General features: G+C 48.5%; 1 protein-coding gene across 3 annotated transcripts in view; it reads left to right on the top strand.

Annotated features, from left to right (window-relative positions):
* The first annotated feature begins 8203 nt into the window (after positions 1-8203).
* Positions 8204-18166, top strand: part of Cgnl1 (cingulin-like 1) — a 151430-nt gene continuing 141467 nt past the window's right edge. Inside the window, exons 1-2 of one of the 3 annotated variants that reach the window (NM_001108164.2) lie at positions 8205-8298; positions 10128-10266. The gene's annotated coding sequence lies outside the window, so the exon portion shown is untranslated. Of the gene's footprint in view, positions 8780-10127; positions 10267-18166 lie in introns of all 3 variants that reach the window. The other 2 variants (XM_008766286.4, NM_001389277.1) reach the window with 2 other exon arrangements.

The raw sequence follows: 18166 nt of genomic DNA, 5'->3' as shown, positions 1-18166 counted from the left end.
AACCTGAAGATCCTGTGGGTGGAGACATGACTCACAGGTTAAGAGCACTGCCGCTCTTGAGGAGGACTTGGGTTTGAACCTAAATGCTTACATTCACCTGTAACTCCAGCTCCAAGGGGGTCTGATGCCTTTGGCCTCCATGGTGATCTATACACACATACATCTATACACATGCACACATGGCCACATACAGGTCCAAATGCATTTACACAATTAAAAATAAATCACCAGGCACAGTGGTGCACACCTTTAATGCAAGCACTTCGGAGACGACAGACAGATTTCTATGGATTTCAGGCGAGCTTGGGCTACATAACAATATCCTGCCTTGAAAAAAAGAAAAGTGATTTTAAAAAATCTAAAAACGAAACGAATGACCCTAAGTCCTATGTTTGGTGGCCCGCTTGTGCCGGCAAAACTCCATCTCCTAAAGGGGTCACAACCTTCTCAAATAGAACCATCAGCTGGAACTAAGTGTTCAAATAACACGAGGTTTTGAGAATCCACGCTCCCACTCAAACACACCTGCTGCCTTTCAGATATGTGACTGAGTCTGTGGAGCCCAGGCTTTGAGATTTCATTCCCAGAGCTGATGCTGGTTTCCAAAAAATGGGAGAGTTGACCCAAGCAAGGGGCCTGGGTCAGCCATTTTCCTCTAGAGTAGCCTCTTAGCTCCAGCATCCTGGCCTGGGACACCCCAACTCTGCCCCCAACCTGGCTCTTCTGGTGGACAAAGCTCATTGCAGCTGTGATAGAAATTGCTAAAAGAATGGTGATTGGCTCTGGCTGACGGCTTCAAAGTTTTCGTCCAATGATGTGTTGCTCTGCTGCTGAGACACGGAATCATGTGGAAGTGTGAGTGTGGTGGAGCAGAGATGTTCACCTCACGGTGGCTAGAAAGCAGAAAGGAATGGGGGAAGGGATGAGATGAAACCACCAAGAACACCCACTCCCCACCACAAGTAACCTACTCACTCCAACAAGGCCCCGCCCTGCAAGTTCTCTCAACCTTCTAAGAATAGCATCAAGCCACTGATGAGGTCGTAGCCTTTTGGATTCATTCACAAAAAACAACAGTGTAGTCCTATATTCGAGATATAGGCACTCCAGCTGGGGACCAAGCCCTTTGAGGGGACACTGCATATCCAAAGCAGAACAGGCTGAGCTCACAACATGGCCGCTGTCACCGTTGCTTCTAAAAGCACACCCATGTCTTGACTCATTTTTCACTGTGTGAACCCAAGATCTGAACTTGCATGGTGAGGAGAAGAATGTGAGTATCAGTTTCTGCTTCCTTGACTTTCACAGATGAGAGCCTGAGGGTATGAAAGTCTGGTGTACCACTGCCCAGAGGGTCAGATCTCGGCTCAGTTCTGATGCCACCGGGCAGGTCTCCACAGAGGCAGTCACTATCCCTGAGCCTGAAGCACACAGAGAGGAACTCACGTGGGTGAGTCCCTCCATCCTGAGACTCCCAAGGCTTTGGATGGCAAAGGCAGGAGGTACAGAAAGTGAGGAGGATAGAGTCCTGGGATTCTTCAGTGAACTCTGACTGCAGAGCAGGCTCTCAACTTCTGGCTCTCCAGTTACTTACCAGAGATGTGATCTCGGCTCTGCTTGTGCCCTTCTGAGCCTCCACTCTCTCGGCGGTGAGGTAGAGAGAAGAACATCTCTGTTGTGGGCTGAGGCATAATATTTGCTGGGTGTGTGCATCCTGACTTCTGTCCTTATTGTAAAACAAAACAAAACAAAACAAATAAAGCAAAACAGAATGGAACGAAACATCTGTTTCCTGGAGTTGTTCTGCAGTTTGGATGCTGAATGTGAAGTTCCTCAAATTGTCCAAGAAACCTGCGTTTCCTGCTGTGGTCCTTACCTCCGTGGCTGTCACTGCAGCTCCACACTCAGGACAGATGAAGTGACAACCCTTATCCTTAGGGTCTGCAAAAAAATGTACTCAGACCTGGCTGTGGATAGACTTGGGGTGGGGAGGTAGAGTGCTTGTCCAGCACACTCAGGTCCTTGGTTCTATCCCCAACATCCCATAAAACCAGGCGTGGTCACACATGTCTATAGTCCCAGGGGCAGACATGCACATCTATAATCCTGGCACTTGGAAGGCAGAATTAAAGGTTATCCTTGGCTATAAAGCAAATTTGAGGCCAGCCTGGGCTACATGAAACTCTGAACCAGTTCCGAAAGGCAAATTAAAATTCAAATTAAGTTTGAAGCCTAGCTCTCTCCTTTCACTTGACACAGATTTTAGAAAAATGTATTCTAGAAGTTCTTTGCTAAAGGGCTTTGGCAGATATAGCTGAAAGAAATCACAGGCTATATATTAAAATATGTCTATGTAGTTTTTTGGGGGGCTCTCATCCACATCGGGACTTTGAGTACTATCTTCATTACTAAATAATTCAATAATTCAAATGAGTAATTAATATGGCCCAGAGAATACAAAAAATTGTTAAATGTGCTAGCTTTTTGTTTTAATTTTGAAATTTGAGCTGTCCTAGCTTTGGCCAAGGTACAGTGGAAAGGGAACCCCTGTTCTTGTGTGCTTTGCCATAGCCAGGGCATTGGGGAATAACGTTTGACAATGGTCTTCGTTGGTTAGCATGGGTGATTGGGGATTGTCTTACAGGGTTTCCATTGGTGTGAAGAGACACCATGACCAAGGCAACCTTTAATTAGGGTTGGCTTACAGGCTCAGAGGTTCAGTCCATTATCATCAAGGCAGCAGCATGGCCGAGTTTAGGCAGGCATGACACAAGAGGAGCTGGGAGTTCCGCATCTTGATTCAAAGGCAGTGAGGAGAAGACTACTGTCTTCTAGGCAGCTAGGAGGAGGGTCTCCAAGCCCACCCTACAGTGGCACACCCACTCCAACAAGGTCACACCCCCTAGTAGTGCCAAGCAGATACAAACCACCACAGGGGTGTCTGTGATGTTGGCTGTAAAGCCACTGTTTTTAGGTTCATACTTCCCACACCTGCATTGATACCCTGCTTTTATTCTCGTGCCTCTAAGGGAGGAAGCCTAGCTTCTAGAAATGCAGGCCCTGCTTGTATCCAACCAGCAAACCAACAAAATGTTCGGCCATGCTGAATCCCTTGATGCCCTCCATCCATTTTCTTGGTTTCTCTTGTACTGTGAAAGTTTAAACTATCTGTACAGGAAATCTGTGTCCCCTGGAGCTGCTCCTGCAGAGACGACAGAGGCAGTCTTTACAGCCTCATTTGATTATTTCTCTACTGAGAAATGCCATCCCTCTTAGAGTGATCCTAACTTTGTGACAAGGATGCCCTATAGTTAGAGTTGCTTAGCAACATAAGCAATGGTGTCCCCCTCTTCCCACCTCTCACAGAACGTGCCTATCTATGAGTACCCTCACCTTTCTCCTTCCACAAGACATAAACACAGCCTCTTTTCCATGGCTTCCTGAGTTTATCACTATTCCTTAGTTCCTGCCTCTTCCCCTGTGCCCTGTGCCCTGCCCCACATGTGTTCATTCATCACATGTACTGAATACCTGCTGTGTTCAGGTGGCTAAACACCAAAGGAAGAGTCTGCATTTATCTATGTGCACCAAGTGCATGTGGTTCCCATGGAGACCAAAAGACAGCATCTGAAACTTAAACTATAGATGGTTGTGAGTTGCCATGTGGATGCTGGGAACTGAACCTGGTCCTCTACAGGAGCAGTGTTCTTACTGGCTGAGTGTCTCTCCAGCCCTTACACTGCTTAGAGGAGAAGATACCTTAAATGATGGTTTAACACTGACTGGTTTGGGGTAGGGTGGTGGTGGCACATACCTTTAATTCAGCACTTGGGAGGTGGATCTCTGTTGTGTGAAATATTTAAAAAAGAAAAAAAAAAAAGCATCGGGCTGGAGAGATGGCTCAGTGGTTAAGAGCACTGACTGCTCTTCCAGAGGTCCTGAGTTCAATTCCCAGTAACCACGTGGTGGCTTAAAATCATCTGGAATGGAATCTGGTGTCTGAAGACAGCTATCGTGTACTCATATACATAAAATAAATAAATCTTAAAAAAAAAAAAACCATCATCCCACTCTACTGTCGGCCCCGGCTGTCTCACCGCCTCCACGGCTAGCCCCATGCAGTGACCTCCCATCTCATGGTTCTCTTGCTGCAGATTCTGTTCACATTCCCAGCCATCCACCCTCTGTGGTTAGCTGTCACAAATCACCGTAACCCGGTAAAATCAAAACTCTCAAGGTTTGTAATTCATCAGTCAGATTTCAGTAAATTCTCAACTCACAAATGTCTACACAATGAACTCAGAGCCAATTAATATTGATATAAACTGCCCACCTAGATAAGACAAATTGTCCTGTAATTAGCCATCCCTTATAAAATATTCACAGCTACCTGTGGCCATTAAAGCCACTCGGAATCTGGATCATCTTTCTCTTTCTCCATTTTCCTTCCTTCCCTCTTGTCTCTCCTGTCCTCTCTGTCCTCAGCTCTAAAATTCTCAGCCCGCCTTCCTTTTCCACTCCCCAATCACAAGCTCTCGCCTTATCTTGTGCCTGCCCCCACCTGCATATAGACAGCAACCCACAGATCTCTATGAGTTCGAGGACAACCTGGTCTACAGAGTGAGTTCCAGGGCAGCCAAGTCTACACAGAGAAACCCTGTCTGGGGCGAGGGGAAGGAAAACCAACTTTGTTTTGTTTTGTTTTGTTTTGTTTTGTTTTGTTTTGTTTTGTTTTGTTTTGTTTTGTGATGGTCTTGCTCTGTTGCTCAGACAGGCTTTATCACCTGTGCTCACATGATCCTCCTGTCTCAGCTTCCTGAGAGCAGAGATTGTAGGCCTGCACTGTATACACCTGTGTGGTATTAGTGTATGTTTGTGTGTGAGTATTCCTCCCTTATGCTTTCTATTGCTGTGACAAAACACCACGACTGAAACGCAACGTGGGGAAGAAAGGGTCTATTTCCTTTCCACTTCCACATTGCAGTCCATCACCAGAGGAAGTCAGGGAGGACCTCAATCCCCAGTCAAGAAAATGAACCACGGGTTTGCCTGCAGACCAGTCTGTTGTGGGCATTTTCTCAATTGAGGTTTCTTCTTCTAAAATGACTCTAGCCTGTGTGCTGAGTTGACATGAAACCTAGTCAGCACAACTCCCGTGTGCTTTTGGAGGCCGCTCTGATCCATCACCCTCTGCCCTACTCCTCCACTGAACTCAGAGCTAGGATGGCAGCTAGCACTCCTGACTCCACCATGCACAGGGCTGGGCTCACATGCATGCCTTGGCTTGTTATGTGGGGGATTGAATTTAAGGACTCACGTCTATGCAGCAAGCGCTATTACCCATTAAACCATCTCCCCAGCTGCCAAGACCGAGACTGCTCATGTGAGAGGTACATATGGTGTAGACGTGGCTGAGCACCTGAGGCCTGCCTTCCTTCCCTGGCTCTTAGCCTCGCCTACGGAGAGGGCACAGCTGGTCCTACTGGAGGACAGAAGAGCATGATGGTATGCCATAGACCTACCCAGAGATTTGACCTCTGGCTGTTTGTGAGGAGTCCGTTTGAGCTGCTGCACTGCGACAACTTGGGATAAAGCAGAAAACAGTGCCGAAAGAAACTGTTGGCTGCTGCATGCTGGGGGAGCCATGGGCCCTGGGGTGCCAGTTCCAGACTACTGCTGGCTCGCTCATGGGAACACCTCTGCCCCGAGGCGTCTTCATCACAGGGTGGAGTGCAGAGTTGTAAGTGACTGTTCTCTGAGCCAATCGTCCACTCTGTTGGGGAGTTCAGCTGTGCCCCTTTGCAAACCGACTATCCCTATCCCGGTGGACCTGTTGACTGTTTACACTCTCTCACCCAGACCCTCACCTCAGTATCCAGCCTTTTCCGACTACCTGCTGAATGTAACTTTGCCTTAATTGCACAAGGCCTTGAAATCGGCTAGAGTTTATAGAATGGGGGAAGACAGGAGAAAGGAGCCCTGTTTCTGTAGCTACAGGAAGCTCTCGTCCCTGTTGGGTAAAGGCTTTCCAGAGGTGATATTGGGAGTGTGCCCACGCCCCTGTAAATAGCCCTCAGTTGTGCTCTGCAAAGAAGCCCAATAAACTCAAGTGGTCTTCCATAGCCAACCAGGATAGTGCCTTGCTTGGTTTATCATTGAAACCTTAGGAAAAGGTAGATTTTGTTCTTGTCTCTCTTTGGGAAGGAATTTTAACAATGGTGTAGCCCCGAATGGGGAAAGTACACCTGTAACTCCAGTTCCAGGGGTCCAACATCTTCTTCCGGCCTCTGTGAACACTGCCTATGCATGGTGTTCATACATACATTCAGACGCACGTGTGGACGTAAAATAAATACAACTCTAAAAAAAAACTACCTCTCTCCCCATGGCCCTATTTCTGTTTCTGGAAACACATCTGGTTGCCAGTTTTAGATGCTCTCTGGGACCATCCCTTCCCAAATGGCTTCTCCTGTAAGCCTCCTCCTGGTTTGCATGGTTCTGCCAATCCCGGTGTTCAGAGCCCTTTAGATGCAGGGTCTACTGCAGGCATTGTGGTGTCTGTGGTATGATTAACCTGTGTCCATGCCTGTGTTATATGACACTCTTTTTATCATCCAGCACAGTCTTCTTACCAGTTTGCCTAATTCCAGATGCACCCAAACCCCTGATGCCTTCGCACTGGTGAGCAGTCCCGTCAAGAACGCTGTTCATGCCGTGTTATCATCTACAAAGCCCAGGCTTGAGAGTTAAGCAATCAAGTTTCACAAAAACTTTCTATGTTTTAAGTAGGCTAACAGCTACTTTCTTTTTGTTGGGAGGAGGGGACAAAGGCTGCATTCATTCATAACTATACTTGGCTGTCTGTGGGTGCAGCTTGCCTAGTAGACCCACTATTTCTGAGAAGCAAGTTCTCCAAGGGGTCCAGGGAGGATGATTTCCTCCTTGTCTTCTTTTTAAAAAATCACTTGAAAATATTTCATGTGTATAGCCATTTTGCCTGCATGTATTTCTGTGCACCACATATATGCAGTACCCGGGGAGGCCAGCAGAGGGTACTAGATCCTCCTGGCGCTGAAGTTACAGAGGTTTGGGGAGCTGTCTTGTGGGTGCTGGGAATTGAAGCAGATCTTGTAGACTACAAAGTGCTCTTAACTGCTGAGCCATTTCTCCAGCCCTGTGAACACAAGTGCTTTCAATCGCTGTGTAGGTTTTCTTCTGTTGCTGTTGCATGGTTTTCCTACAAAACAAAACAAAACAAAACAAAAAAACCTACTATTACTTTTTGAAATATTTTCACATTACTGTTTTGAGTGACTGAATTTTTGAGTGTTGATTTTTATCCGACTTGCTTGTTAGTAAACATTTACTTATTAAAATACTGTAAGACAGGCTGGAGAGATGGCTCAGCGGTTAAGAGCACCCGACTGCTTTCCAGAGGTCATGAGTTCAATTCCCAGCAACCACATGGTGGCTCACAACCATCTGTAAAGAGATACGATGCCCTCTTCTGGTGTGTCTGAAGACAGCTACAGTGTACTTATATATAATATATATATATATATAATAAATGAATAAATCTTTAAAAAAATACTGTAAGATACATGACATTTCTGCAGTCCTTCCTTCGGGAATAATAAACGCTTGAGTGAGTGTCCTGGTTCGTTTTACAACGGAGGAAACTGAGGCTTGGAAATGACAATGTTTCACTCTGGCCTTCACAGTTGGCAACGTTAATGCCATCTTCCCTGGAAGACGAACGAAACTAGGGCCCAAGAGTTTGTCTCTAGTGCCAGTTCTGTTACCAGGAGCTGGGTGACCTCGGAGACAGGCTTTCGCTTATAGGCATCACTCCGTGCCTTTCCACTCGTGTGGTTTGCTTCAGGTGACAGAATAGGCCGCGGGGAAGGATGTGGGAAACCGAGATCTGGGGTGGGATGGGACTGCGGAATAGGGAAGGCTTCCTGGAGGAGGGGTTGTAGGGAGCGCTGAGAGAGAGAAGAGGGTGGCTGCGGGTAGGGAGGGGCTGCTGGGGAGGGTGCAGGGAGGTCTCGGGGCGCAGATGGAGCAGGGTTCTAGGGAGCGTCTGGGACTGCCCGCGAGGGGCCGCAGTCCTCGGACCGCCGGGTCCCGGGTGGCTGGGAGGGTCCGGGACGCAGACCCGCCTGCTCCTCCTCCCGGGAGGGCGGGCGGCTGCAGGGCGGGGCGGGGCTGGTGCGGCCTCCTGGCGACGCGGCGTCCGCTGCTCTCCCGCCCGGCTCTGCGGGCTGCTGCGGGAGTGGAACCCCGGAGGCGGAGGCGGTAAGTGAGCTCGGAGCGGGAGCCGGGAGGGTTTGAGCGGGACCCCAGAGCACAAGCGCTGCCCGGGAACTCGTGGGGCTCGAGCTCTTGCAGTTTTGCGCAGTGCTCAGCCTAAGCGTCGGTCGTGGAATCCGGGCACCGCGGTCGCAGTCCCGGGGCTGGAGGTGCGCTCCTGCCTCCTACACTGCGCCCAGTACCGCAGACGCGCAGAACAGTTGGCGGCGAACCTGTACAGGGCTCTAGTGACAGCTGCGGGCGAGCCCCACGGAACACCGCACCTCCGACCCTTCCCTGCAGTTTGATCTTAGCGTGCTCTTTATGACCGTCCCTTAGAACAGGCTGGTGGCCGCTCTGCTGTCCTGGCCCCGCGCGCCACTGCACTCACTGTCCAGGCAGGTCATCCCGAAAGCCCTTACCCCACAAGAGCACTTTTTCGCCTTCTGAGGGACTTTTCCAAGTTGCATCACCGTTTGGCTTCAAGGTAGGTGCCTAGCTGTGGTGTTGAACTAACAGAGTTTTTTTTTTTTTTTTTTTTTTAAAGTACTTTGTGTATTTACTATGTGAGTGCCCTTTCGCCCCAAGAACCCTTCCAACACTGAGTACCCTGCTCAAAATACTGTGGGAGTTCTTTTAAAGAGGACCTGGCTCACAAATTGGGCTACACACCTGGTGAGATTTAAAAACAAAATCAATGGAAAAGATTCTCAACTTTTCACGTACAGTGCTCCCCCCCCCCCCCACACACCCCGATTCCAGGGGTCTAGGGGGAAGTGGGCGGTGGGAACATTTAAAAAGCAGCCGCGGTGGCTCTGGGTGCAGCCAAGTTTGGAAGAGAAGAGCGCTCAGGCTCCTTACTCACCTCTCCACCAGGGGTCCTGGAACGCCGCATGCGGACCTTAGACCGCAGGTGGTGACTTTAAAAAAAAAAAAAGTTCTCTTTGTTCCTAAATCTGTTTACAGTAAATATTTCCCAGGGCACTTTCTATTTAGGAGGTTGGAGTGTGGGCATTAAACTCTGAGGTCCTTGCCAAAGTCAAGGTTATAGCACACGATCGTCCTATCAGGAAAAACCAAGTAATTTGGGAGAGTGTCTCAGATGAAAAGAGAACACTTAGGATTTGGTGAGCTTTTGGAGACCTCTTCCTTGCACACCGGACATAAAAGCACTTCATTTACATAAACGTGGGGATTTTCCCGAGAGTGGAGAAGACCCTGAAGGGTTTGCACCTAGTACTCACGTCCATGTGTGTGCGTTTGTGAGTTACTTATTTTTGATGTGTGCTCCCGCCCTCAGGAGCAGCCATGTGTTTATTCCTTGATAAAGTAACATCTGAGTTAGGGGATAAGAGTTTCCAGTACAGAGCTCAGCTCAATCACCTGTCAGGTGATCTTAAAAAATAAATAAATAAATAAATAAATAAAGATCGACAATGGGAAGGTTGAGCATATGTTTGAATCCGGTGATTTCTGTCACATATGTTTTATAGGACACTTTGTCACATATGTTTTAGGACAACACGATTGTCCCTGGGTTAATAGTCATCACTAGGTTAACTGCTCTCCAAGTATTCTCACAAGTCTCCTGGTGGTTGCTGCACTGTGGCCACAAATCCATAGGCGATGGCCCTGTGTGTTGTCTTTTTGTAGTATCAGGATGATGTCCCTTTAAGGATGCCCTGGGGAGGGTGTTTGTGTTTGCTTCTGACCTCTGACATGAGCCAGAAGAACATTGATTTTTAAAAATAAAAAATGATAAAGTTTTGTCCTGTTGGCCTGCCCCTGCTTCCTTTTCTCCTGTCACTCTCCTTCCCTCTCCTGTCACTTTTCAGCTGCTAGAATGTGACCACTGAGGAGTCACCAACATAGCAGTGGCCTTGCTCAGGAGTGGACTTATGTGGAGGGTGTGGTGTTACAGGGTGGTCCCTGACCCCAAGTCTTCACCCTTTGGGGAACAGAACCATATAGAAGGTATTCTCCCATCCCTGCATAGTGTGTATGTAAATTGTGTATGTATATGTATATATGTATATGTATATGTATGTGTATATGTGTATATGATGTATGTGCAAATGCATACGAGCATGGTAGGCCATCAGAACGACTGGCTGTAAACTTGTGAATCTCTGTCCCGCCTGGGGAACAAGGCCCACCTAAATAAAGATGCTCTGGAAGATGCCTGGGAGATGGGAGTGCAGCCTGGCCCCATCCCTCTCGGAGCTCAGTGTGGGAGAGGCAGATTTATTACAACACTTCCCACTCTGGGATAGCAGTTGTGATGTTCTGACCTGACCAGAAGAAAGGAAGTGAAGGGAAAGGAGTGAGTGGAGTGCACTTCATCCAGGGGAAGGGGGACAGCCTCCAGGAAGGAGAGGCTTGTGGTCTGTGCTGAGGACTGATTGTCTGTTAGAACCATCCACTTAGTATAATGGCTTCTAGTGTGTGTGTGTGTGTGTGTGTGTGTGTGTGTGTGTGTGTGTAAGAGAGAGAGAGAGAGTGAGAGTGTCTTAAGTTACTTTCTCATGATGATGGAGTGAGGAATAACAGAATTTAAAGTGTTTCATAGTTCTTTCCCTCTGAAACTCATTTATCTAAAAGATGCTGTTAAGTCTTTTAAAAGGCCCAGCTGAGTTCTCCCTCCCTCCTTCCCTCCTTCCTCCCTCTCCTTCCTGACCCTTCCTTCTGTCCTTTCTTTGGTCCTAGTGCTAAAGGGCAAAGACATAGACAGAGGCTGGCACCCGAGGAGAAACAAAGTTCACGGGAATTGAAAACTGAGTACTTTCCCTGGCACCCAAGGACACATTGCCTTCTGTCATTTGGCATTGCTGTTATGATGAGACAAGTTAGGGCATGAGACCCTAGAAGCGGGGAGGGATGGAGAGAGGAGGGGAACCAGTGGGAGTGGCACCAGGGCTGAGTGGTCTTCATGAAGTGGGAAGCTTGCTGGAGTGTTCAGTCAAATGTCTCCACTGGGGCTTGGAAGATGGCTCAGCTGGTAAAGATGCTTGCTGGTGACCTGAGTTTGATCCCTGGAGCCTACTTGGAGGCTACATCCCTGTAAGTTGTCTTCTGACCTCCACATGCTCACCCCACACATTAAAAAAAAATTGCAACCTCCCTTACTTTGTTTCTTCATGTGCCTGCTTTCCTCTGTTCCTCAAGCCAATGCCTACGGCCACTTTTGTGAGAAGTGGGCTGAGGGTGGTAGGAGCTGGGTCTTTCTATTCAGCCCGGGCGCACTGCCAGCTGAGGTCCTCCTGCCTCAGCCTCCCAAGTGTTCTGGGATTTACTGCCCGGCCACAGGGGTGGTTGTTAATGGTTCTTTGGTTACTCATTGAGCATTTGTTGAAGAAGCTGATTACTGTTGCCAGGGTTCTGTCCCACCTGCCAAGTCCCGGTCAACAGGATACAGTCCTTGCCTGATGGAGCCTGAGTCTGGGCAGTGGGTCTGCAGACTGTGCCATATGGTTTGCCTTGCACCGTGTCCAGCTGGTAGTTCAGGGCACAGGCTAGCCTCACCTGGGTTACTCGCCCTGCAGTTTGTAGATAATGGAGGGGCATAAGAAGCACTTTCTGAGAGTAAGCTTATTTCATTGGGACTCTCTCTGCTCCAGACTTGAAATGAGTTTGGTGTGTGTGTGTGTGTGTGTGTGTGTGTGTGTGTGTGTGTGTGTGTTTGGGTTTTGTTTTTTCCTGACTGGAGGAGAGGGAGCGGTGGGCACACACCCCTCAGTAGGAAAGAAAGAGGATGTTGGGCCCTGGGGAATGTGTTTTCCTGGAGCTCTCCAGGAGGCTGGAAAGCTCGTGTGATGGAGTGGGCCTGCCTGGCATTTGGTGACTGCAATGGAAGCCTAGTGGCTCTGTATCAGTGACAAGAGTTGGGCAGAGGGCAAAGCTCAGATTCTCAGAGTGTGGTCTGACTCTGAGCTAAGGCACCACCCTGCCATGGCTGCTCCATAACCCGGGGCTCTGAGCAGACTGCAAAGCCAGGCTTCCCTTACTCCAGGCTTCCAAGTAGTGTTTCACAGGCTGATGGCCTCTCTGTTACTCGGGGCCTGCAGCCATCCCAGCCATTCAGGAGGCTGAGTCAGAGTATAGGTTCAAGGCCTGCCTCGGCTGAGCTTAAGGCCAGCTTGGGGCAACTGTCTCCAAACTAGAACTGAGAATAATAGTTTTGTTTGTTTGTTTGCTTTGTTTTGTTGTCGTTTTGTTTCTTTTCTGACACGGGGCCTCATGCACCCTGAGCATTCACTCACTCGCTAGGTTGCTCTGGTGACCTTGAACTTCCAGTCTGAACGCCCCAGATCCCAAGATTATAGGCAGTCATTATACCCGTTTATACAGCAAACCCAGCGCTTCATGTGTGCCAGGCAAGCACTACCAACTGAACCGGGGTTCACTAACCCCGGGTTAACTGTTTGCTTATTGATTATATCCAAGGGACAGGTTGCACACTCCGCACCTTTTCTCCTCTGCTCCAATCCTGACATCCCTAGAGACTCCAGGTCCTGGGGCCTCTCCCAGAGCATGCCCTGTGGTCAAGCTGAGGTCTCTCCCGGAGCATGCGCTGTGGCCAAGCTAAGGTTCGCAAAGCTACAGAGCTCAGCCCCTTGTATGGCTGCCTCCTTCTGCAGAGCTGATTAAGACACCGTGTTTTCAGGGGCCGGAGAGATGCCTCAGTGGTTAAGAGTACTTCCTGTTGATGAGGAGGAGCTGGGTCAGATTCGCAGCACCCACACATCAGCTCACAACTGTCAGTACCTCCAGTTTCAGGCCATCTGGCTGGCACGGTCTTCTGGCTTCCGTGGCACTGCACATATGAAGTGTACATACCTTCATGAAGACACAATACACATACATATAGAAATAAATGCATCTTTTTAAAACATTCTGGTTTTAGTGCTCCCCCGAAACTCTTCCTTTCACTTACCCCTGTCCAATGGCACAGTCCCCTTGAGTGTGGATGGATTTATTGTTTTCCCTTCCAAAAGATGTAAACATCTCAAGGACTATTGTGTCCTTCTGGTCCAAGGACTTTTCGCAGGCTCCTCCTCCTTCCTTCTTTTCTTCTTCTTCTTCTTAAAAGGAGAAGGTAGATTTGGCTGTTGGGAAAGAATCAGAATGGGACCCCACTCTGGGTCAGAGAGAGACACAGTTCCTGCATTTCTTTAAGTTTTGCAAACCTCTGAGATTTGGAAGTAATTGGTTATTGGGTAAGAGTGGAAAAGAAACCTCAGTGCTGGGCTTTCTGAGGTGCAGCAAAGATCTGCAGTCCAAGTCTTGTTCATGTGCTGCCTGCAACCAACACAGAACTGGCATGCACCATAATTACCTTGAGCCCTTGAATTTGCAGGTAGGCAGGGCTTCGGGCCCAACAGTACTGTCATTACTGATGAACCTAGAACAGGTTCGCAAATGAGAGGCTGTCACTATCACAGCCACGCACGCAGGACTCCCACCCAGAAAGACAGGATTCAGGGAGCATTATCAGGGGCTTAGTGGAGAGTCAACAGGGAGTTAAGAGTTCACAATTACAACACGGGGCATATTCCATAAATCTGGAACAGGCCGGATACCTCTTTGTTTACAGGGAGGAGTTTATTCCCTGCTCTACAATCACAGGGAGTTTTGCTCACCTTAGGTAAAGTGTGTGACGGTTCAGAGCTTTTTTGGGTAGATTTTGTATCTGTAAGACCAATATTGTTATTACTATCGAGACAGGCTCTCAGAAAGTCCAGGTTACCTTAGAATCACTTTGAAGCAGAGTACGACCTTGAACTTTTCTGATCCTCCTGACTCCACTTGCCAGGTGCTGGGATTAGGGATGGACAGGCACCACCATGTCTGGTGCTGGGATTACAGATGGACAGGCACCACCATGTCTGGTGCTGGGACTAGGGATGGACAGGCACCACCATGCCTGGTTTATACTGTGCTGGAAGACAGAACCCCTGTGTGTTTGGGATGCCTAGCCAGCTGAGATCAATCCCCAGCCCTATAGGTAGATTTTGGAAGAAGGTGGAGAAACCTTGCTTTAAAGATTTGATTCTCTGATGTGTTTGCCTGTGAGGTCTTTATCCACCTTCAGAACCAGCACAGCTGCAGCTGGAAAGTGGAAACCATCTCTCCATCCAGTCAAGTCTCAGAAACCTGGGGGAACTGGCTTAGAGAAGCTATTACTGTTGTGTGTGTGTGTGTGTGTGTGTGTGTGTGTGTGTGTGTGTGTGTGTGTGTATGTGTGTGTGTGTGTGTGTCAGTATTTGCACTTGTGGAGGCTGGAAGAGAATCTTGGATCCCCTGGACCAAGGGCCACAGTTGGTTGAGAGCCATCTGACATGGATGCTGGGACCCTGGTCCTCTGCCAGAGCAGCAAGCACTTAACCACCGAGCCATCATCTCCACAGCCCTATATACCTTTACCTTAGCAGTTAGAATTCTGCTCAGGTCCTTTGCGTACCTGTCTGAACTCTCACAATCCTGTGAATGAGTGTATGGAGCGGGGAGTGGGGCCGTGGGCAGGGGTGTAGCTTGGTAGTGCTAGCGCTGCTCAGCATGTCTGAAGCCCTGGGTTCCACACCCGGCACGGTATAAACCTGGTGGGTTTGTCGTAGTTACACGTAACCCTAGCCCTGGAGAGGTAGAGGCAGAGGGATCAGAAACTGAAGGTCATCTTCAGCATGTAATGGGCCCAAGGCCAGCCTGTCTTTAAAAAGAAGAAAATCTGTGCAGACTTTTTTTTTTTTTTTTTAAAGTACTCTTAAAGGAGATTCTTAAATCTTAGGGTGTGGGCCCCCATTTTGCTATGGGATGAGAGTTTGCTGTTTCCCAGGACTATTAAAAGCCCTCTTTATCAGACACTAGGAGTGTGGTTCAAGCAGATTCCTCTTCATCTGGACTTTGTCTCCTCACCTACGATGTGGGGGCTCGGAGCCCATTTCTCACTGCTAAGTAGAAGTCGCAGTGGGTGGTTCGGAGTTATTGATTCCCACCTGGGCTGCCATGCATCCTCCAGTCCTGAGGACAATCCGGGGCTGCAGAAGACTACAGGGGGACTACAGGGGTCAAAGGGGGATTCTAGCAGAGATAAAGACCCCTGCTTTCTAGAGCGCCGCACAAAGAGTAGAATTTCACTTTTTATCGGTGCTTTTGGTTGGCCTGCAGGTGGCCCAGAGTGGGAATAGCCACTTTTCTCTCCACTAAGCCCTCGGTAACTTCATTTGCAATTACTCACACTATTTACATATAAATCACCATGCTTCCAGCATTGAAACCCCTTAACCTGTGGTAGTTAACCTCAGCCCGGGAGGAATCACCAGGTGGAGTGGCCTGCGGCTGGCTACAGACATTAAAAGCTTTTTTACTTGTTTGTTCTGGGGTAGGGTTGAAGCTCCACCTGCCTCATATTCCTGGTTAGTTTTAGCCCTCAACTTGACACTGCAAGGAATCATCTGAGAAGTGAGCCTTAAGGAGGAATTATCTAGATCCTACTTGCCCGTTGGGGATTGTTTGCACTACTCATTAACACAGAAGGACCAGCCCATCGTGGGCCACACCATTCTCTAGGCAGGGGGTCCTGAATGGTTAGAGGAAAGCTAGTGGAAAGGGAGGGAGGGAGCCACACGTCTGCTCTCTCTCCGTTCCTCATGGTGGATATGATGTTGTAAGTTCCTGCCTCGACTTCCCCACAATGATGGACTATATATAACCAGGCACTGTGAGCTGAATAGACCTCATCGGCTCCTGAATTGTTCTTTGTCAGGGCATTTTTATCACAGTGACAGACGGAAAGGACACTGCTCATGTTGCTTTCAACCTTCCTAAATGTTGTGGTGACACCCGCCCCCCCCCTCTTGCCCCAACCATAAACTTATTTTATTGCTACTTCATAACTGTAATTTTGCTACTGTTATGAATCATAATGTAAATATATGCTATTCAGGATATCAGATATGCAGGCCCTGTGAAAAGGACCATTCCACCCTCAAAGGGACAGAGACCCACAGGTTGAGAAGCACCGCTCCAAGGAGTAAATCAAGCAACTCTCTCAGTATGAAGGTGCTGTGATATCCCAGAATATGCTTTTATGACCATCGTGGTGCGTGAGCTCAAACCTGGAGCCTTGTGCATGCTATACAAACACTCTCCTAAGAGCTGGAGACCCAGCCAACAGACACCCCTTCTGCTGGTGTTTTCATTCAAGGGCAATGCAGGCAATAAGGCAACAGTTAAAGAGCTTCTGGGTCTCACACTGGGTGGTAAATCTGTCCTGCAAACACTGCTTGGGTTGACATGCGCAGACTGTTGATCTCAAGGCCACACAGTACGGGATGGATGTGTTCGAGAGGGGTTAAGTGGCTTGGCCACTGTATCAGCTTCAGAGGTGGCTGACTGTCCCCATGTCTGTTGTGTGACCTCTTGTGCCTCAGCTTGTGAAAATGATAACGTCTTCCTGAGGATTGGAGGGAGGGTTGAGTCACCGTGGGAAGTAGAGTGAAGTCGGAAGGTTGGCTTGGTGTCTTAGTTGTTAGTAGCGTGATCGCCGTTTTGTTTTAGACTGTGGCTTGTACGTCGGTACTCAGCTAAGGGGGATTACTTCTGGTTTTGAAGCCTCTCATCATATTTTTTTAAATTATTTTATATGTATGAGTGTCTGTCAGAATGTGTGCATGTGTACACGTGTGTGCAGTAACTGAAGTGGCCAGGAGGAGGAGTCTGGTTTCCTGGAACTGGAGTTACAGATAATTGTGACAGGCCCTGGGGGTTCTGGGAACTGACCCTGGGGGTTCTGGGAACTGACCCTGGGTGCTGTCTGAGAGCAGCCACTGAGTTCTCTCCTGTCCATGGGAGATGTTTTATTATTTGTATTTTTGTTTGTTTGAAATTTCACTTCAGTAGGAGGGAGCACATTTATTGTTTTGGGCAACCTCTTTACCGTTTGAGTCTAAAACTTTCCATGGCCCTGAACAGAGACCCTCTACCTCCGTTTTCCCTGCCATGGGGCCCCAGCAGCAAAGGGTCTTCTTTCTGCCTCCATAGAGATGCTCATTCTGGAGATTTCGCAAACACCTTTCCTGCCGCCGAGTGTGGCTTTCCACATCTGGAGCTGCAAACCCCTTTTCTACCTGAGCACCATTTACCAGCTTTCGAAGGCTTCTCATCAATATCTTTTGGGGGTGGGGTGGGCGTTGGGGGTGGACAGTGTCTCACTGTGCAGCCCTGGCTGGCTCAGTATGTAGATGAAGCCTGCCTTTGCATCCCAAGTGCTGGGATTAAAGTGTCTTTTTTTTTTTTTTTTTTTTTTTTTTGTAGAGTCCTTTAGCCTGTCTCAGGCTTATTGCCACTTGGAGTCTTGTCCGGTTTCAATTTTCAAATGATCTTTCACCGTCCATCTGGATCCTTTTCAGTTTTCAGCCTTAAGTTTCCCACTTTTTCCATATCTTGCCTCCAATGACCCTTGTCAAGCTCTCTGGAATGAAGCACTCTTGCTAGGCTCCCTGCGAGCTCAGGAAGAGATTTTCTTGGGTGTTTTATTTCTGCAGGAGCTCACACTGCAAGAACACACATGGGGACCCCCCCCCCCCCGTTGTGCTTAATTTCCCGTGACAGCATGGCAGGTTTTCAAAACAAGTGTCTGGAAGACACCCGCCAGGCCCCCTTTATTCCTCGCTTTAAAAGCTTTCCGCCAGGAGAAGTGACCCTCAATTAAGTCATTTAATAAAATCCTCCCTTCATTTTAAAGCATTCTTGGGATGTGTTTACATTACACGCCACCAAGGGCTTCTAAATGAGGAGCTTTGGAGTGAAGGATCCTTAACCTGTGGCTTTAATAATATCCTTTGCTTTAGACTTCAGGCCGAGGCTCTGCCAGATT

Source organism: Rattus norvegicus, chromosome 8 (genome assembly GCF_036323735.1).
Source record: "Rattus norvegicus strain BN/NHsdMcwi chromosome 8, GRCr8, whole genome shotgun sequence".
Taxonomy (NCBI): Eukaryota; Metazoa; Chordata; class Mammalia; order Rodentia; family Muridae; genus Rattus; species Rattus norvegicus.
Note: the sequence above shows the minus strand (reverse complement) of the source record. Positions and strands in the feature narration are given on the sequence as shown.